Source organism: Schistocerca piceifrons, chromosome 1, assembly GCF_021461385.2.
Source record: "Schistocerca piceifrons isolate TAMUIC-IGC-003096 chromosome 1, iqSchPice1.1, whole genome shotgun sequence".
Taxonomy (NCBI): Eukaryota; Metazoa; Arthropoda; class Insecta; order Orthoptera; family Acrididae; genus Schistocerca; species Schistocerca piceifrons.
Window position 1 is genome coordinate 300,586,793 of NC_060138.1, and position 21,714 is coordinate 300,608,506.

The 21,714-nt window shown below is 43.5% G+C and overlaps 1 protein-coding gene across 1 annotated transcript in view; it reads right to left on the reverse strand.

Moving 5' to 3' along the window:
* LOC124782852 (AFG3-like protein 2) overlaps positions 1 to 21,714 on the reverse strand; it is a 198,091-nt gene that overhangs the window by 48,269 nt on the left and 128,108 nt on the right. The gene's annotated exons all lie outside the window — the stretch shown is intronic.

Here is a 21,714-nt window from a genome sequence, read left to right on the forward strand (position 1 = left end):
GGCTTGTAACATTAACCAAAACGGCCTTGCTGTGCTGGTACTACAAACGGCTGATAGCAAGGTGATAGGTTAAAGATAGATATAGTGGGAATTAGTGAAGTTCGGTGGCAAGAGGAACAAGACTTTTGGTCAGGTGAATACACGATTATAAATATAAAATCAAATAGGGGTAATGCAGGAGTAGGTTTAATAACGAATAAAAAAATAGGAGCGCGGGTAAGCAACTACAAACAGCATAGTGAACACATTATTGTGGACAAGATAGACACAAAGCCCATGCCTACTACAGTAGTGCAAGTTTATATGCCAACTAGCTCTGCAAATGACGAAGAAATTGAAGAAATGTATGACGAAATAAAAGAAATTATTCAGATAGTGAAGGGAGATGAAAATTTAATAGTCATGGGTGACTGGAATTCGGTAGTAGGAAAGGGGAGAGAAGGAAAAGTAGTAGGTGAATGTGGATTGGGGATAAGAAATGAAAGGGGAAGCTGCCTGGTAGAATTTTGCTCAGAACACAACTTAATAGTAGTAGTAGTAGTAGTAGTAGTAGTAGTAGTAGTAGTTTATTCATCCAGAGACAATTTACATTGCATGGATTTCGTCAAGTTACATTGCATGGATTTAATCATAGCTAACACTTGGTTCAAGAATCATGAAAGAAGGCTGTATACATGGAAGAAGCCTGGAGATACTGACAGGTTTCAGATAGATTATATAATGGTAAGACAGAGATTTAGGAACCAGGTTTTAAATTGTAAGACATTTCCAGGGGCAGATGTGGACTCTGACCACAATCTATTGGTTATGACCTGTAGATTAAAACTGAAGAAACTGCAAAAAGGTGGCAATTTAAGGAGATGGGACCTGGATAAACTGACTAAACCAGAGGTTGTACAGAGTTTCAGGGACAGCATAAGGGAACAATTGACAGGAATGGGGGAAAGAAATACAGTACAAGAAGAATGGGTAGCTTTGAGGGATGAAGTAGTGAAGGCAGCAGAGGATCAAGTAGGTAAAAAGATGAGGGCTGGTAGAACTCCATGGGTAACAGAAGAAATATTGAATTTAATTGATGAAAGGAGAAAATATAAAAATGTGGTAAATGAAGCAGGCAAAAAGGAATACAAATGACTCAAAAATGAGATCGACAGGAAGTGCAAAATGGCTAAGCAGGGATGGCTAGAGGACAAATTTAAGGACGTAGAGGCTTATCTCACTAGGGGGTAAGATAGATACTGCCTACAGGAAAGTTAAAGAGACCTTCGGAGAAAAGAGAACCACTTGTATGAATATCAAGAGCTCAGATGGAAAACCAGTTCTAAGCAAAGAAGGGAAAGGAGAAAGGTGGAAGGAGTATATAGAGGGTCTATACAAGGGCGATGTACTTGAGGACAATATTATAGAAATGGAAGAGAATGTAGATGAAGATGAAATGGGAGATATGATACTGCGTGAAGAGTTTGACAGAGTGTTGAAAGACCTAAGTCGAAAAAAGGCCCCGGGAGTAGATAACATTCCATTAGAACTACAGACATCCTTGGGAGAGCCAGTCCTGACAAAACTCTACCATCTGGTGAGCAAGATGTATGAGACAGGCGAAGTACCCTCAGACTTCAAGAAAAATGTAATAATTCCAATTCCAAAGAAAGCAGGTGTTCACAGATGTGAAAATTACCAAACTATCAGTTTAATAAGCCACAGCTGCAAAATACTAACGCGAATTCTTTACAGACGAATGGAAAAACTAGTAGAAGCCAACCTCGGGGAAGATCAGTTTGGATTCCGTAGAAATATTGGAACACGTGAGGCAATACTGACCTTACGACTTATCTTAGAATTTGTAGACTTAAAGAAAGCTTTTGACACTGTTGAGTGGAATACTCTTTCAAATTCTGAAGGTGGCAGGGGTAAAATACAGGGAGTGAAAGGCTATTTACAATTTGGACAGAAACCAGATGACAGTTATAAGAGTCGAGGGACATGAAAGGGAAGCAGTGGTTGGGAAGGGAGTGAGACAGGGTTGTAGCCTATCCCCGATGTTATTCAATCTGTATATTGAGCAAGCAGTGAAGGAAACAAAAGAAAAATTCGGAGTACGTATTAAAATCCATGGAGAAGAAATTAAAACTTTGAGTTGTATTCTGTTGTATTGTAATTCTGTCAGAGGCAGCAAAGGACTTGGAAGAGCAGTTGAACGGAATGGATAGTGTCTTGAAAGGAGGATATAAGATGAACATCAACAAAAGCAAAACAAGGATAATGGAATGTAGTCGAATTAAGTCGGGTGATGCTGAGGGAATTAGAATAGGAAATGAGACAATTAAAGTAGTAAAGGAGTTTTGTTATTTGGGGAACAAAATAACTGATGATGGACGAAGTAGAGAGGATATAAAATGTAGATTGGCAAAGGCAATTAAAGTGTTTCTGAAGAAGAGAAATTTGTTAACATCAAGTGTAGATTTAAGTGTCAGGAAATCGATTCTGAAAGTATTTGTATGGAGTGTAGCCATGTATGGAAGTGAAACATGGATGATAAATAGTTTGGACAAGAAGAGAATAGAAGATTTCGAAATGTGTTGCTACAGAAGAATGCTGAAGATTAGATGGGTAGATCACGTAACTAATGGGGAGGTATTGAATAGAATTGGAGAGAAGAGGAATTTGTGGCACAACTTGACGAGAAAAAGGGACCAGTTGGTAGGACATGTTCTGAGGCATCAATGGACCACCAATTTAGTATTGGAGGGCAGCGTGGAGGGTAAAAATCGTAGAGGGAGACCAAGAGATGAATACACTAAGCAGATTCAGAAGGATGTAGGTTACAGTAAGTACTGGGAGATGAAGAAGCTTGCTCAGGATAGAGTAGCATGGAGAGCTGCATCAAACCAGTCTCAGGACTGAAGACCACAACAACAACAACAACAACAACAACAACCCATGGATGATAATAATAATAATAATAATAATAATAATAATAATAATAACAATAACAATAACAATATAGCATGGGGTCACTACCTGGAGATCTCTGAGAGCAAGAATGCAGGGCAGTGTCTCTGGCACCATATCCAGTATTGAGGAAGGTGTCATTGAGAAATTTATGTACATTGTCTTGACTGTGTTGTGGAGTTCCATCTGGTTGCAAAATGAAGTTGTCATAGTCCTCCTGAAGTTGTGGAAAATGCCAATTCTGCAGCATTTTTGGATAGTTCATTGCGGCCACTATGCTGTTCTTAATTTGTGTGTGTGTGTGTGTGTGTGTGTGTGTGTGTGTGTGTGTGAGAGAGAGAGAGAGAGAGAGAGAGAGAGAGAGAGAGAGAGACACATACACTTTTTCACCGGAAATGGGACAAAGAATGTTCACCTTAGGTAAGTCTCTTTTTATACTTGAAAACGTCATGAGGGTTCTGAAGTCCCCCTACGCACACATTATATTGGTTTACTTTACCACTGACACAAAATGTTACTTCATCACTGAAGATTAACTGTGATAAAAGTGTATTGTCTTCCAGGACCTCTAGCAGAGATTGCTGAAGTCAAGCCATTTCCTTTTATCACCAACCCAAAGAGCATACACAATTTGTAGTCTGAATGGTTCAAAGATCAAATGACACTTTAACACTCTCCAGGCAGTCGTATGAGGCACTACCAGTTCTCTCCCTGCACGACGAGTAGACTTTCGTGAACTCTACTCGAACATCTGCTGAATTCTTTCTACCACGTCTTTATAAGTGTGAGGTCAATCTGTACTCTTACCTTTGCACAAGCATCCATCCTGCCTCTTCAAATTGGTGATACTAAAAACAAATGTTTTTGGGTGCATGCAGATCAGTGCCAAAATAGCGACGAAAAGCACACTGGACCTAAATCACCGACTCATTCTTTGTAAAGTGCAGCACACAAAATGGCTTCTGTTGAGCAGATGCCGTCTTACTTCTGACTGACTGCAAACTGAGGAGACACATTGACTGACATCTAACAACAAACTCTAGGCCATGCCTATTCAAACAGCACACATATCCTTGCTGACATGTCCCATGTTTCATAATTATTACTGTCCAAAATCAGGCCAACCTTTTGGAAACACACTGTGTATTATTCTGTGAATGTGAGTGGGTATTTTTCTAGTGTTTTATTACACTTAGTTGTGCATTTGGGATAAAGGTTCTGTAACAACAGAGTCTGGGATCTACATCTACATTAAACTACATTTACACTCCGCAAACCACCTAACGGTGTGTGGCGGAGGGCACTTTACGTGCCACTGCCATTACCTACCTTTCATGTTCCAGTCACGTATGGTTCGTGGGAAGAACGACTGCCAGAAAGCCTCCGTGCGCGCTCGAATCTCTCTAATTTTACATTCGTGATCTCCACAGGAGGCATAAGTAGGAGGAAGCAATATATTCGATACCTCATCCAGAAACGCACCCTCTCAAAACCTGGACAGCAAGCTACACAGCTATCTGGGGCGTGTATGGAAAGGAGGTGATTTGGTCATTAATAAATCCTGGCAGAGATGCGTATGCAAGTGGTTGTTATGAAAGAAGGTGGGCTATCACCTTTGCCATTAGCAGATTCAGTCACTGCTAGTTTGATTACTCCCTGTACCGACAAGCCAAATGGGTATGTATTGTCCTCCTTGGATGATCTGGAGACAGCACAAAGGTTTGATTTTGATCAAAACTACAATCACCAATTTTAATGAATATAGTTCATGCCTGACACTCATGACTGTTTCAACGTGCTCCAGATTCATTGCTGCAAATATCAGCATCAACCGTTATGCAAAATTCTTGAAACGATAGAATGAGAATCAAAAAAGTTTGTTGCATCATCTACATGCAAGATCCCAGAAGTAAGAATGAAGGATGTAGAGTACCGTGGAAAGTTTGTTTAGCCGAAGTTTTATGTAAGATTATTTAGTGGGATTTTAACATTACCTAAGGTGTTCTTATGGATATAGTAAGGTGGACAGCCTGTAACTGTTACACGGTCTTTTTTTTTTTTTTTTTTTTTTTTTTTTTTTGTGTGGTTTTAGGGCGCACAACTTCAATGGTCATTAGCGCCCTGACTACGTTAAGAATGCACCGCGAGGCACAAGTTGACCACAACAACTAAAAGGGAAAACACGATAAAAGACAGACTGACAGGCATAGGATTAAAAAACAGCATCATCAAATGTCCTTAGCGAGGTTTGTCAAACTGATAAAACGAAGAACACGAGCAGCTGCTCGTGGGTCACCCGCTAAAATGGCATCGAAAGTATTTGGCAGGTTAACATCGAGGCGCAGTGTGTCAAGATCTGGACAGGACATTAAAATGTGTCTAACCGTCAGCAAGTGCCCACATGGGCAGAACGGCGCCGGCGCAGCCGTCAGCAGATGGCGATGGCTGAACCGGCAGTGTCCAATTCTTAACCGGGCGAATACGACCTCCTCCCGCCGAGAAGGGCGTGAGGAGGACGTCCAAGCCACGGGAAGAGGTTTTAAGGCCCGAAGCTTGTTGTCGGTAAGTGCAGCCCAATCGGCATGCCACAGAGATAAGATGCGCCGACAAATCACCCTGCTAAAATCGGACGAAGGGACGCAACAAGAAGCTGTCCGAGGCTGGAGGACCGCTGCCTTGGCCGCGGCATCTGCAGCTTCATTCCCAGGGATACCGACATGGCCAGGAACCCACATAAAGCTAACTGGAGAACCGACGTCCACCAGCCGCTGAAGAGAGCGTTGGATCCGGTGTACGAAAGGGTGAACCGGGTACGGATCACTGAGGCTCTGGATGGCGCTCAGGGAATCTGAGCAGATGACATAAGCAGAATGTCGGTGGCGGCAGATGTAAAGAACAGCCTGGTAGAGGGCAAAGAGCTCAGCTGTGAAGACCGAACAATGGCCATGGAGCCGGTATTTGAAACTTTGTGCCCCGACAATAAAGGAACACCCGACCCCGTCATTGGTCTTAGAGCCATCTGTATAAATGAAGGTCATATTGATGAACTTCGAACGAAGTTCGACAAAACGGGAGTGGTAGACCGAACCGGGGGTGACCTCTTTTGGAAGCGAGCTGAGGTCAAGGTGAACGCGGACCTGAGCCTGGAGCCAAGGTGGCGTGCGGCTCTCGCCCACTCGAAAGGTTGCAGGGAGTGAAAAATTAAGGTGTTGAAGGAGGCGACGAAAGCGAACTCCAGGGGGTAGCAGGGCAGAGACATACAACCCGTATTGACGGTCAAGAGAGTCGTCAAAAAAGGAACGATAAGACGGATGGTCGGGCATTGACAGTAGCCGACAGGCATACCGACAAAGCAGTATATCGCGCCGGTAGGTGAGTGGCAATTCGCCAGCGTCAGCATGAAGACTCTCTACGGGACTGGTATAAAATGCTCCGATCGCAAGTCGTAAACCCCGATGTTGTATGGAGTTGAGGCGGCGTAAGATGGATGGCCGTGCAGAGGAGTATACGAAGCTCCCATAATCCAGCTTGGAGCGGACGATCGACCGATATAGACGAAGTAGGACGGTTCGATCCGCTCCCCACGACAGACCACTGAGAACACGGAGGACATTTAAAGAACGGGTACAACGGGCGGCCAAATATGACACATGTGGAGACCAGCTAAGTTTCCTGTCAAATGTAAGGCCTAAAAATTTGGTTGTCTCCACGATTGGGAGAGCAACGGGACCGAGTCATAAGGACGGTGGGAGAAACTCTTTGTAGCGCCAGAAGTTAATACAGACCGTCTTCTCGGCAGAAAAACGGAAGCCATTGGCGACACTCCAGGAGTAAAGACGGTCAAGAGAACGCTGAAGACAGCGCTCCAGGACACGTGTACACTGGGCGCTGCAATAGATGGTAAAATCGTCCACGAAAAGGGAGCCTGATACATCAGCTGGGAGGCAATCCATTATTGGATTGATCGCGATGGCGAAGAGAGCGACGCTCAAAACTGAGCCCTGTGGCACCCCATTCTCCTGGCGAAAGGTGTCGGACAGGACAGAACCCACACGTACCCTGAACTGTCGATCCATTAAAAAGGAACGAATAAAAAGAGGGAGGCGACCGCGAAGGCCCCATGTATGCATGGTGCGGAGAATGCCCGCCTTCCAACAGGTGTCGTAAGCCTTCTCCAAATCAAAGAACACAGCCGCGGTCGGGCGCTTCCGCAAGAAGTTATTCATAATGAAGGTCGACAAGGTAACAAGATGGTCAACAGCAGAGCGGCGCCTACGAAATCCACATTGTACATTGGTAAGTAGGCGTCGAGACTCGAGCAGCCAAACCAATCGAGAGTTAACCATTCGCTCCATCACTTTACAGACACAGCTGGTAAGTGAGATGGGTCGATAACTGGAAGGCAAGTGCTTGTCCTTCCCCGGCTTAGGAATCGGGACAACAATAGACTCGCGCCAGCATGCGGGAACATGTCCCTCAATCCAGATGCGATTGTATGTACGAAGAAGAAAACCTTTACCCGCAGGAGAAAGGTTCTTCAGCATCTGAATATGAATAGAATCTGGCCCTGGAGCAGAGGACCGTGATCGGCCAAGTGCGTTTTCGAGTTCCCGCATGGTGAATGGGGCATTATAACTTTCACAATTCGAGGAGCGGAAGTTAGGTGGCCTAGCCTCCTCTGCCTGTTTGCGGGGGAGGAAGGCAGGGTGGTAATGAGCGGAGCTCGAAACCTCTGCGAAAAAGCGGCCGAAGGCATTGGAGACAGCCTCAGGGGCCACAATGACGTCATTCGCGACCTTCAAGCCAGAAACTGGTGAGTGGACCTTAGTGCCAGATAGCCGGCGCAGGCTACCCCAGACAACAGAAGAAGGAGTAAAACTGTTGAAGGTGCTTGTGAAAGCAGCCCAGCTGGCTTTCTTGCTTTCTTTGATAATACGACGACACTGAGCACGTAATCGTTTATAATTGATACAATTCGCCACTGTAGGGTGGCGTTTAAATGTGCGTAAAGCACGTCGACGAGCACGTAAAGCGTCTCCACATGCTGCGGTCCACCAGGGGACCGGTACGCGACGTGGAGAAGAAGGAGGGTGAGGGATGGAATATTCAGCAGCAGCGAGAATGACTTCCGTGAGGTGTGCGACCTGACGATCGCAGCTTGTAAAGGTTTGATCCTGAAAGGTCGCCCTGGAAGAGAAGAGCCCCCAGTCTGCCTTGGAGATGGTCCAATTAGAGAAGCACGGAGAGGGGGTATGCTGCAGGAGATGGATAACACACGGGAAGTGGTCGCTCGAATATGTATCAGAAAGTGCATACCACTCAAACCGGCGTGCAAGTTGGGGAGTACATATAGAGAGGTCTAAATGGGAATAGGTGTGAGATGTGTCCGAAAGAAAAGTAGGGGCGCCAGTATTGAGGCAGACAAGATCGAGCTGGTTGAAAAGGTCTGCTAACAAGGAGCCCCTCGGGCAGGATGCTGGAGAGCCCCAAAGGGGATGGTGGGCATTGAAGTCCCCAGTTAACAAAAATGGTGCAGGTAGCTGAGCAATAAGTTGCATCACGTCTGCCCTGGTAACGGCAGATGACGATGGAGTGTAAACGGTACAAAAGGAAAACGTAAAAGTGGGGAGAGTAATGCGGATGGCAGCGGCCTGCAGGCCGGTGTGCAACGTGATGGGATCGTAGTAAATATCATCCCGGACCAGCAACATAACCCCTCCATGAGCTGGGATACCTACCACAGGGGGTAGGTCAAAACGCACAGAGGTGTAGTGTGCCAAGGCAATTTGATCGCATGGGCGTAGCCTCGTTTCCTGGAGGGCTACGACGAGCGGACGGTGCAAGCGGAGCAGTAACTTCAAGTCCTCTCGGTTGGAGCGAATGCTGCGAATATTCCAGTGAATAAGTGCCATCGTAAGAAAAGGAAGATGAGAGAAGTGGTTACCTCGAAGGCCGCTTAGGGCCTGGCTTCGAGCGAGCACTGCCGCCGCTATCAGTAGGTGGACAGTCATCGTCCATTGGGTCTATAGGGTCATCGGCCATCTCGGGAGGATTGCCGAGAGGGCGAGCTTCCTCCGCCAGTGAACGGCCAGATGTACGGCTACCAGCGGTGCAGCCAGGCGAAACGGATGACGGCCTGGGGCGGCAACCGCTGGGTGGCGCAGGAGAAGAAAAGCGCCGTGGCGGAGAAGGAGAACTGTGCTTCCTATGCGCCTTTTTGGAAGGACGTGTAGTGGAAGTACCGGTCGAAGGCTGGGAGGTCGAGGTACGGAGGAAGTCGGCACGGGATGGTTCCTTCTTGAAGGCCCGTGCATCTGACTTCGATGTCTTCGTCTTAGCAGAAGCTGAGGAAGGTGCTCATGTCTGTGGGGTGATGGGAGGAAGAGGAGACGTCGACCGCGCGATCTTAGCACTGGCCGAACGGACGACCGTGGTGCTGAAGGTCAGATCGCATGTCTGGGTTGCTACCTCCCGGGTAGTCCGAGGAGAGGCGAGGACAGTACTGTATTTCCCCGCTGGGAGCAGCATGGGCTTCCTACTAGCCAATAGCTTGCGAGCAGCCGAGGTGGACACTTTCTCTTTGACCCGAATTTCTTGGATACAGCGTTCTTCCTTATAGACAGGACAGTCGCGGGAGGAAGCGACATGGTCACCCTGACAGTTCACACAACGAGGAGACGGAGGTGGACAGTCACCCTCATGGGCATCCCTGCCACAAGTGACACATTTAGCCGCATTGGAACAAGACTGTCGAGTGTGATTGAAACGCTGACACTGGTAGCAGCGCGTAGGTGTCGGGACATAGGGGCGAACAGAAATAACCTCGTAGCCTGCCTTGATGCGCGATGGCAGCTTAACACTATCGAAGGTCAAGAAAATTGTCCGGGTCGGTACGAGGTCATTTTTGACCTTTTTCATGACCCTATGGACAGCCGTCACGCCCTGCTCAGCGAGGAATGATTGAAGCTCCTCGTCAGTCAATCCGTCGAGGGAGCTAGTATAGACTACACCACGAGACGAATTCAAAGTTCGGTGGGCCTCCACCCGGACAGGGAACGTGTACAGGAGGGTGGCCCGAAGCAGTTTTTGTGCCTGAAAGGCACTCTCAGTTTCTAGTAATAAGGTGCCGTTACGCAACCTGGTACAAGATTTGACAGATCCGGCTATGGCATCCACGCCCTTCTGAATAACGAAAGGGTTGACAGAGGAAAAATCCTTTCCGTCCTCAGATCGAGAAACTACGAGGAACTGTGGGGCAGGCGGTAGTACTTTTGTCACTGTTGGCTGGTCACGTTTCCGTTTTTGGGTCGAAGTCGAAAGAGATGGAGTAGAATCCATTGCGGAGGAATCCCCCATGATTGCCAGCGTCTCCGATGGCGCGCTCCTTCCTTGTGGGGACCCTCTCAGAGGGCACTCCCGCCTTAGGTGAATGTTTACACCTCAGGTCACACCTCCCGAGAAACAGACGGAGGGACCAATTGGCATGGTCAGAAGGTATCAGCTCAGGCAATCACCCCTCCCCGGGCCTGGCCTTTACCAGGGGGTACGCGCGTGCCTTACATGTCTACCCAGGGTGGGGACTTACGCGTTACCCCGTCACCGGCTACGCGTGCGAACACGTGGGTCGGCCTTCAGGCACGCACAGGGAGGAAGGAAGAAGAGGAAAAAGAAGAGAGAGAGGGAGAAAGAGGACAGACTGTCTCAAACGCCGAGGCGGAGACCAGAGAAGGCAAGGAGAAGAAGGCAATGAGAAGGCAATGAGAAAGCAAAGGCAATGAGAAGGCAATGAGAAAGCAAAGGCAATGAGAAGGCAATGAGAAAGCAAAGGCAATGAGAAGGCAAGGAGAAAAAGGCAATGAGAAGGCAAGGAGAAAAAGGCAATGAGAAGGCAAGGAGAAAAAGGCAATGAGAAGGCAAGGAGAAGTCAAGGGAAAGAGTAAGGAAGACAGTGAGGTGGAGAAGAGCAAAGAAAGGAACCAACAAAAGGAAGGAAGAAACGAGAAGTGAAAAACCAAAAAGACCACAAATAGAGGTCGTGGAACCGTCCGTCTCCGGACGCAGGCGCTAACTACCCCCGTGAGGGGGATGGACTCCTTTTAGTCGCCTCTTACGACAGGCAGGAATACCGCGGGCCTATTCTAATCCCCGGACCCGCAGGGGGACTGTTACACGGTGTAATGTCAGTGGTAGAAAAAGGAGCAATACCTTTTGTTGGTGTAATTATTGTTGCTTTACATCAGCATTTTTGTATTACCTGTTCACGCGGCAAATTTTGTGAGGTAACGTTGGGTTTTTCAAAAGGGGGGGGAGAGAGGGGGGAATAATTACAGCTCGCTCTCCCCAGGTTGCTGCAATTCAGACAAAGGGGGTCAAGGACATCCTAATCCTGGCAGTACTAAATCTCTTCACTGAGAGTGGAGTAGGAGCATTGTGGGACTAGCAATAGGAAAGTGGAGTGCTATTCACCTGGCAAGAAGAAATTGTAATTAGTCACTGATGGACTGAGGCTGATGCATAAAAGATAGGAGATGGGGAATGAGGAGCAAAGGTTGGAGAAAACATTTTCAAAATTGTGACACAAAGAGGACAGGCAGGAATGTCTGGAGAAAGATAGGGAAATACCACAGATTGCGTATGTCCTACAAGTGATGAGGATAACTGCCCAAAGCAGTTAACGTAGCACATCATTTCCTGCAAAGGCGCAAGAGGCGACAGTTGAATGCTGGGGGAGGAAGATATTAAAAATAGTATTTGGGACCGATGATGACAATGATATCCAAGATCTGAATGGCACTATGGGGAGGAATTCCATAACTGTCAGAGAATGAGTGGCAATACGCCCAACCCGAGTGATCAAGAACTGCAATGATACAAGCAAGATTCTGCTGTTCTTATGTGAGAAAGATGGCCAATGGTGCTCACGGGGCATCCTGGAACCACAACACTATTTCCAAAAAGAGGGGCTACACTGCATCTATTCTGTGTACGAAGAAGTAGCAGCAGCAGCAGCAGCAGCAGCAGTAGTAGTAGAATTGCTATGAGCACAAGGGAGACTTAGAGGGTGATGGGATTAGAGCTCCACACCAGCAGGTTGCTGAACTACAGGACAAATTGTGACAGTGTGTCTGACATTCCACTTGTCGGGCATTGTTCCAGGAATCATCAGGATAAACATAACTCAGTCAGTTGTAATGGTTGGAAAACCGTTAAGAGGTACTCCCAGCATAGAACCTGACCTATCTCGCTAGTACTCTGCAACTCGACCTCATCCTTCCCCTGAAGCAACTCACAGCAACCCAGGACGGACAAATTTTCTGCATATCGGATGCTGCAGCATGTACTGTAATAGTGGGGTAACCAATTTATGGTCATGAGCATGAGCATCAAAATACCAGGCCCTTAATAGCTCTAACTTTATTCCGTGCAGTCATTATCTACCTTAGGTGGGGAGCCGCCCACCCATGTGACCCTCTTTGTGCACCGATGTGACCCCACCTCCCCGGTACACCAGACGATTGGACTACCTGTCAAGCACAGTATGTGATTAATTGAGAAACTATATGTTACAAGCATTTGTAAGAGAGGAAGAGTCTACCAGTGTTACTTAAGTTTCTTCTATGGTTATTGCAACTAGAGCTGTGTGCATACATGATCAGGATTATTCACTCAATGACATGCAGATTTTTTCGTTGCACTAAAGTACACTGATGGGATTAATGATGTAGAACTCAAATGATTTTTTTGTGTAGTAATTAATATTGGACGAAGACAGTTTACAGCACATGGAGCAAATTACTAAAGGTCTGTGGATTAGGAGGAGTCCGTGTAACACTTTATTCTGTAATACTGCAGGGAGTCTTAAGACAATTTGCTGTTAATGGATATTCCATATAAGAGAAGAATTTGGTAGCATTACTTTATCAGTTGATATGAAATTTCAGGTTAAGTGTAAATTAAAGCCAGTGGGCTAGTGTTTTAGGCCAACTACATAGTCTGTGAACCTTGTGGTCCTGACCGTGCTTAGGGAGAATATACTGTACACCATTATTAGTGTGGAAATATATACCGAATCTTAGCAGAATTACCCCGAGTTCAGATCCAGGGACAGGATCTACCCCGAGGGGAGAGGTAAGCTAGCACCATCGCTATTTTTTGACACCATGGAGCGAAATAGTAGAGCTGCCATGGCTCTCTCCCCCTAATGTGAACTTGTTATCTTCCAGATGATGGGCCATGTTTTGGTTCACTTTAGACGGAGTTGGACTTGTGCCTTTGAGGGCAGCTGTTTGTGACTGGGATGATGCAGCTGCCAATCCACCTGTACTTGTGCAGGCAAACTGACACTGTACACCTCTGCTCAGAGGGTGGACATCACCATGGGGGAGAGTGGGATTTTTCTTCTGCTGCAAGAAATCATGGTGGGCTTCCACATCTGCAGATGTGTCTTGTTCTGAATTGTGGAATAGGGACAGGACTGCACAGGTGCTTCTGCAGGTGTCCCACGTCAGCATTCTGCTCCAGCTGTCTGCTGCCTCAACACAACCAGCCTCTCTCTCGTCAGCACATGCCAATAGGCATTGAACCAGCTCTGGACAATATTCTGACATCAATCCATGACCTCAACTCAACCTTGCCACTGTAATGGCAACACACACCCTGGTCCTCTATAATATGAACACCGGTGCAGGTAAAATTCTACAGGCATAGTCCATATCAATTCAGACAGGCTAGTAAAAAAGCTTACCTTCATAGTCTCAGATGTTATTGAATTGAGCATATGTTAAAATTAAGGGCTAAGTAAGGAATACATATTTTTTTTGTTTTCTCCAAACAAATTTCTGCTCCAAAATGCAGGCTCCAAAGATGACACAGCACATACCATTTTGAAGATGAAAATTTTGGAAAAAAATTTAGACTGCTGTATCTCTGGACCAGTTCAAGATATTTTGTTGGTTTTCTTTACTTGAAAGCTAATTGCATTATGATAAAATGCCAATCAATAAAATTTTGATGTTTTTCCTGTTGAATAGTACCATACAGTTCCACATTCCCTGAAAATGAGAGCTTCCACTTTTAGGTTGAACAGGTTTTATAAACAACAGAAATTTTTTCCATACATAAAACCTGTTTTATTACCACATTATCACATATCAGGCTCATAAAAATAAAAACCTAGCTTTATTTAACATAATTTTAGTTTTGAAAGATGAGTAAGCGACTCATTTTTGAAGCATTTTAAATGGTTCCAAAATGTATGTGAAAGGTCCAAAGACAAAGGTTTCAATTTATACAACTTCTGTGCACTCTGTTTTTTTACTGAAATTAGCCAGTCAATCAATGAAAAATGTGTTCCCCTGCTTCAGCATCTTCCTTTGATAGAGAGTGATGCCTTCCTGTTGCACCAACAGGAACTGGATCACTTACAACCTTCAACAAGTTGTTAACAGGAAGTGAGTACCAATGGCATTGTTGCTGTTCTTCAGCTGGAAATCTATATCCAGCAGCTGGTCCAAGTGGTAGCATAAATTTCACTACAACTTCGTTTAACTGTCTATAATCTCTGCAATCCACCAGTCACAGTCATACACACGTGCCACAAACATCCCCCTCTCAGGTTGTGAATCCGTATATTATCCTGCTGCTTCCGAGGTCTTGGCCGAATGAACGAAATTTCTTCTTTCTTGCTCTTCAAAGTGTTGCAATATGAGTTCGCCAATCAGTTTAGGCCCAAAAATGTGTCTTCTGAATTCCTTTCACAGGAGTAATTTGTTTGGACCAGTCTTCTTTTTCCTGCTCACAGAATTCTTCAATTTACTCTTTGGACACAAGAATAAGGGCTGTGGAAGATTTCACGACTCTCATAAAATTCTCAGCATTCGGAATTGCAGCTGTATTTGGTCTGCAAAGATTATGTTTTGTAGCATGGAGCTTCAGCCAGGCCGCCTACACCATCACAAGGCCCCTTCCTGTGACCAGTAGCACTGTATACCCAGTGAGTTGGTGGCACAAGTAACTGACTCAATTCAAACAGCTGGTAACAATTTTTAAAATGACTAGGAGCACCATCAGAAATTATGATGATGATCTGTGCCCCTTTTTGCAGTTGAAGAATTTTGCGCATTGCTAGCAAAGTATGTGCTGAGTCATGTCCTGTGTTGTTACTTACAACTGCAGCACTTGTGGTCTTGTTTTGAAAATATGTCACGCCTGTAAAAATTGAAACCTGTACGACTTGTGGGAGAATTACAGACCAGTTCTCAGCAAAATCACAGTGAAGCACTAAATATAGTTCTTCAGCCTGTACACACCCTTTCCCTTCTGCAATGTGTTGTTGCAATTTCTTCAGATGCTGGTGTGTTACTGCTTTCACTGACCATTTATCAAGTTCATCAATGAAATTGTCAAAGGCAATAGTTTTCTTACTTAATTTATTCTCTTACCATGTCATATATGTAGTTTCTGCAGAGTTATCTTCCAGGCCAAGTCTCTGTTAAGACAGTCCTCCCTTTCCAGGGCAGTCACCACATTCTTGAAACAAATAAATCTCTCGCTTTACATAACAGACCTCTAATGACTTCACACGCCCAACCAAGGTGTTATATGTCACATGCTCCAGAAAGTTCTTCAACGTTATCGGATTAAACATACTGTTATGAAGTACAAAAGGAGCATAGGTTTCATAACACTGTACAAACTTTCTTGATTTTTCTATCATATACTGTGATACTGACGGAACGTGGTTCAAAATTATTTTCTTTGAAAATGTCTCTGGAATAATAATTAAAACTTGCACATTTTAACTGCAGGTTGCACAATATTTAACAGCCGAAATGATTTTTGTGAAAAATTCCTGACAAGAGATGGAAGAGCGATTTTGTTCATTTTCTTCTGAATATGGAATTTCTACTTTGAAGAGTGTGATCAGCTTTGCTGTAGGGTACTCATCCATAGCTTTAGCAATTTCTCTGCAATTTCTTGATGCATAGAGCTTATGACTGGACTTCACTGACCACAGTTTCTTAACAGGACTAACACTTACCTCTGTAGTTAACTGATTCAGGGTATTTAATTCTTCCTCTATTGAACCAAAATCTGCATCATCTGCACTGTGGGAGGCTTCACCTTGTTCAGATACTACCATTGTTGTTATTCTGTTAAAATATTTAGAACACAAAAAGTTGTCACTGGAAACATCTTCACTTTGAAACAGAGTCTTTGAATGAGAACACTTATTCCCAACCTGAACAAAGTCTGTTTTTGTTTGTCTTATATATCAATTTTTTATGTTGTTGTTGTTGTTGTGGTCTTCAGTCCTGAGTCTGGTTTGATGCAGCTCTCCATGCTACCCTATCCTGTGCAAGTTTCTTCATCTCCCAGTACCTACTGCAACCTACATCCTTCTGAATCTGCTTAGTGTATCCATCTCTTTGTCTCCCTCTACGATTTTTACCCTCCATGCTGCCCTCCAATGCTAAATTTGTGATCCCTTGATGCCTCAGAACATGTCCTACCAACCAGTCCCTTCTTCTCGTCAAGTTGTGCCACAAATTCCTCTTCTCCCCAATTCTATTCAATACCTCCTCATTAGTTATGTGATCTACCCATGTAATCTTCAGCATTCTTCTGTAGCACCAGATTCCGAAAGCTTCTATTCTCTTCTTGTCCAAACTATTTATCGTCCATGTTTCACTTCCATACATGGCTACACTCCATACAAATACTTTAAGAAACGACTTCCTGACACTTAAATCTACACTCGATGTTAACAAATTTCTCTTCTTCAGAAACGCTTTCCTTGCCATTGCCAGTCTACATTTTATATCTTCTCTACTTCAATCATGATCAGTTATTTTGCTCCCCAAATAGCAAAACTCCTTTACTACTATAATTGTCTCATTTCCTATTCTAATTCCCTCAGCATCACCCGACTTAATTCGACTACATTCCATTATCCTCGTTTTGCTTTTGTTGATGTTCATCTTATATCCTCCTTTCAAGACACTGTCCATTCCATTCAACTGCCCTTCCAAGTCCTTTGCTGTCTCTGACAGAAATACAATGTCATTGGCGAACCTCAAAGTTTTTACTTCTTCTCCATGGATTTTAATACCTACTCCGAATTTTTCTTTTGTTTCCCTTACTGTTTGCTCAATATACAGATTGAATAACGTTGGGGAGAGGCTACAGCCCTGTCTCACTCCCTTCCCAACCACTGCTTCCCTTTCATGCCCCTCTACACTTGTAACCGCCATGTGGTTTCTGTACAAATTGTAAATAGCCTTTCGCTCCCTGTATTTAACCCCTGCCACCTGTAGAATTTGGAAGAGAGTATTCCAGTCAACAGTGTCAAAAGCTTTCTCTAAGTCTACAAATGCTAGAAACGTAGGTTTGCCTTTTCTTAATCTTTCTTCTAAGATAAGTCGTAAGGTCAGTATTGCCTCACGTGTTCCAATATTTCTACGGAATCCAAACTGATCTTCCCCGATGTCGGCTTCTACCAGTTTTTCCATGCGTCTGTAAAGAATTCGTGTTAGTATTTTGCAGCTGTGACTTATTAAACTGATAGTTTGGTAATTTTCACATCTGTCAACACCTGCTTTCTTTGGGATTGGAATTATTATATTCTTCTTGAAGTCTGAGGGTACTTCGCCTGTCTCATACATCTTCCTCACCAGATGGCAGAGTTTTGTCAGGACTGGCTCTCCCAAGGCCGTCAGTAGTTCTAATGGAATGTTGTCAACTCCCGGGGCCTTGTTTCGTCTCAGGTCTTTCAGTGCTCTGAGAAACTCTTCACGCTGTATTGTATCTCCCATTTCATCTTCATCTACATTCTCTTCCATTTCTATAATATTATCCTCAAGTACATCGCCCTTGTATAGACCCTCTATATACTCCTTCCATCTTTCTGCTTTCCCTTCTTTGGTTAGAACTGGGATTCCATCTGAGCTCTTGATATTCATACAAGTGGTTCTCTTTTCTCCAAAGGTCTCTAATTTTCCTGTAGGCAGTATCTATCTTACCCCTAGTGAGATAAGCCTCAACATCCTTACATTTGTCCTCTAGCCATCCCTGCTTAGCCATTTTGCACTTCCTGTCGATCTCATTTTTGAGTCATTTGTATCCCTTTTTGCCTGCTTCATTTACTGCATTTTTATATTTTCTTTCATCAATTAAATTCAATATTTCTTCTGTTACCCATGGAGTTCTACCAGCCCTCATCTTTTTACCTACTTGATCCTCTGCTGCCTTCACTACTTCATCCCTCAAAGCTACCCATTCTTCTTCTACTGTATTTCTTTCCCCCATTCCTGTCAATTGTTCCCTTATGCTCCCCCTGAAACTCTGTACAACCTCTGGTTTAGTCAGTTTATCCAGGTCCCATCTCCTTAAATTCCCACCTTTTTGCAGTTTCTTCAGTTTTAATCTACAGGTCATAACCAATAGATTGTGGTCAGAGTCCACATCTGCCCCTGGAAATGTCTTACAATTTAAAACCTGGTTCCTAAATCTCTGTCTTACCATTATATAATCTATCTGAAACCTTTTAGTATCTCCAGGGTTCTTCCATGTATACAGCCTTCTTTCATGATTCTTGAACCAAGTGTTAGCTACGACTAAGTTGTGTTCTGAGCAAAATTCTACCAGGCGGCTTCCTCTTTCATTTCTTATCCCCAATCCACATTCACCTACTATGTTTCCTTCTCTCCCCTTTCCTACTACCAAATTCCAGTCACCCATGACTATTAAATTTTCATCTCCCTTCACTATCTGAATAATTTCTTTTATTTCATCATACATTTCTTCAATTTCTTCGTCATCAGCAGAGCTAGTTGGCATATAAACTTTTACTACTGTAGCAGGCGTGGGCTTCGTGTCTATCTTGGCCACAATAACGTGTTCACTATGCTATTTGTAGTAGCTTACCCGCATTCCTATTTTCCTATTCATTATTAAACCTACTCCTGCATTACCCCCATTTGATTTTGTGTTTATAACCCTGTAGTCACCTGACCAGAAGTCTTGTTCCTCCTGCCACCGAACTTCACTAATTCCCACTATATCTAACTTTAACCTATCCATTTCCCTTTTTATATTTTCTAACCTACCTGCTCGATTAAGGGATCCGACATTCCACGCTCCGATCCGTAGAACGGCAGTTTTCTTTCTCCTGATAACAATGTCCTCTTGAGTAGTCCCCGCCCGGAGATCCGAATGGGGGACTACTTTACCTCCGGAATATTTTACCCAAGAGGACGCCTCATCATTTAGCCATACAAACTATTTGCATATCCACTTTTTTATGGATATGCAAATAGTCATCATACTTCACTCTCCCGCGTCCCCAGTCAGAAGACATTTCAAACAGTCCTTTTCACAAAACACACTGCAACTGTGCCAACTGGCAAATTCCTCATGAAAAAAACTGAACTCAGTGGATGGTCTCAGATTTCTTAGAAGCCTCTTCAGTAAACATATTCACACTGAACAACTACAATACAGAAACCTGCAATGAACAACCATGACAAAGAAACTGACAAGAAACTGCAACAAAGTGTACAAAATATCTGTAACAATGAAAGTGAAAAGAAATAACCGCAACAAAGACAATAGAAATAAACACCGTAACAAATAAATTAGTAAGAAACAATTTCACTGAAGACATACATTACCCCTGAAAGTTAAAAAAAAAGCTCTCTCTTGCAGAGAATATAGTACTACAGGGTACTTACTAATCACAAGGAAAAAAAAAAACATGTAACTTTTCTGGACTGGAATTTTTGGAAAAAAATTTTTTTCTGTAAATTATACAAAAATTTCAAAAAGGCGACAGTACAAGAACTTAGACAGATATGTCCAAACGGAGGATACCATTGTAATCATAAAGAAATTTTCTTTCAAATAAAGAAACTCTAACAAAATATCTAGAACTGTTACAGAGACACAACATTTTAAAAAAATTTCCAAAATTCACATCTTCAAAATTGTGTTCACAATGTCATCTTTGGAGGCCTCTATCTCGGGGCAGGATTTTTTTTTTTTTGGAAAAAAACCCAAAAAATATGTGTTTCTTACTTACTCCTGAATTTTAACATATGCTAAATTCAATAGCATCTGAGACTATGAAGGTAACCCTCCTGCCTGAAGTGATATGGGTTATGCCTACAATACTATACATTAAAATATGGTGAGTGGTCTACATCAGAAAGTTTGTACCGAGTTATGAAACCTATGCTCCTTTTGTACTTTATAACAGTATGTGTAATCTGAACTTGATTTGATCCACACAAACTACTACTTGAGGACTTGGAACAAGCTGCAATAAACAGCATTTATTTGGAAAGAACTGATAAAACTGTAAAACTAAGGAATATGTTACATTAAATTAGTCAGTGAAGTTATTCTTGTAGTGTTTATAAGTTGTCTGCTATTATCTGTAGGGCAGATTCAATGCACATTGATTTGCAGACTACCCGCAACTGTTGATAAAGAAGAGGGATGAATGTTGGTATGTGTGATTAGACCCTATGACAGCAGTGGCAGACCATTGTTATTAAGTTTATGGATCACACACATTACGCCAGTAGTATACAGGATGACAACTTACACAATTTCCAGTAATTAAAAGAGACAGACCAACAGACCTACATTCTGAATGCTGTAACACAATGATCAGATGTCTCAGGATCGGATTTAATCTTTGTTGGTTGTTATTTGATAGAAAGTTTGTCACCAGAAGAAGTTAGAGAGACACATGATCAACTGCAGAGTTTTCCTGTTAACAAGAATTGTAACATGAGAATAATTTTAAGTGGAAGGAGATAAATTTCTGCTCGGCCCTACATCGTAAGTGTTTGCTCTGCCATAACTGTATTTTGTTCCACAAGTACGGGCATGTCTAGACTCAGAATTTTAGTTTTCATCAGATGGCTTGCCAATCTCCAACCACTGGAAATAAACGAGAAACGTCAGTGTCATATATAGGCTGCATCGGAGCTAAGAATCTGGACATCTAGACCACGTTTGATGGAGAAAATGACAACTGCAACTAATGGGCACCTACCAGATCCCCAACCATAGTAGACAATTTAATTACTCTTACTGTTTCCTGTGCAAATGAGGATAATGATTCTTACAAGAAATTTCAACCACACCATGTGTGGTTCCACCGATAATGTAAAAAACAGGAAAAATTAAAAAGACATGCATGAAGATATTTTATACTAAGTGATAATTTCGATATTTTTTATGGCAACAGCAATCTACTACTAAAAATAAGAAATCTTTTGAAGTTTCGAAACAAAAATAATTCTAGTATTTGTGGCAGGGAAAACTGAAAGGCATGCTAAAAATCAACTCTGGCTACAGTTCCAGGGAACCTAACAATATGGTGAGTAATTACCATTACTTTTTATTTAACTGTATGTGATAACTGAGAGATAAATGTGCAGTTTACATTTTCTACTTGTTACAATTTAAACATAATTTGTTTTCTCCCATGTCTGGTTCAAATGGCTCTGAGCACTATGTGACTTAACTTCTGAGGTCATCAGTCCCCCTAGGACTTAGAACTACTTAAACCTAACTAACCTAGGGACATCACACACATTCATGCCCAAGGCAGGATTCGAACCTGCGACCGCAGCGGTCGCGCGGTTCCCGACTATAGCGCCTAGAACCGTTCGGCCACTCCTCCCATGTCTGGAATATGTGTTTTTCTTTCTCATTTAAATTTTATTTTACAATCAAATTTGGCTCTCAATA